This window comes from Eptesicus fuscus, chromosome 3, assembly GCF_027574615.1.
Source record: "Eptesicus fuscus isolate TK198812 chromosome 3, DD_ASM_mEF_20220401, whole genome shotgun sequence".
Lineage (NCBI taxonomy): Eukaryota > Metazoa > Chordata > Mammalia > Chiroptera > Vespertilionidae > Eptesicus > Eptesicus fuscus.
This window is the reverse complement of record NC_072475.1, coordinates 94924073-94924878: the sequence shown is the minus strand read 5'-3', so window position 1 is coordinate 94924878 and position 806 is coordinate 94924073.

The window sequence follows — 806 nt, the reverse complement described above, 5'->3', positions numbered from 1 at the left end:
TAAACTTCCCTTCTACCACCTGCCAAGCTTCTCAGAGGACCCTTGAGAAAGAGACTGACATTCTGTTTTCAGACCCATTTTCCCTCTCACTTTGCTACGTAGGTGGCCAAGTGGTGAGTGTTCAATGTAATAACGATTGTCACCACCTGGAAACCAGAGTGAGGCAAACAACTTTTTTCAGAGGTGGTACTTAATAGTTTTAGATACTATGATTTTCAATTATTTTTGTTGTAAGTTGGATGAGAGTCAGTGACCTAAAGATAAAAGGCTCTAACTTTTATGAAAAATCATCTGGATTTATGAAAAATCATCTGGTCCTCTCTATTAGAACATACATAATTTCCCTTTGTCTCAAACCTACCCAAGCAAAATGTTCATTTTTCTTTCACTCAAAATTACAGGCCTCCTTTATGCCTTTACATTCTCTCTAGTGATTATTTTATGTCTGAAATTTTCTGTACTTCGCAATCACTCCTATTTGAAAATTTTGCAAACCTTTTTAGGCACAAAATCTTCTAAGAAAGGGTTAGATACCTGAGCTTATAATGGAGTTATTCTGAAAGAAGACTAAAGCTGTTCTTCAGAGTAAGAGCTAATAATAACAACACATTGTTTCTCACAGTGTAGGCACTGTTTTAACCTTGTGTGTGTGTGTAAGATTGTTAACCTTATGATAAGGGCACACAGAGATGAAGAAAATTGCTTAAGATAATGTAGTTAATAGTAGTAAGTATTTGGATCCAGGTAAACCTTTGATAGTCTGTGCTTTCAAGAACTATTTTATATTGCTTCTCAGAAAGATGAAC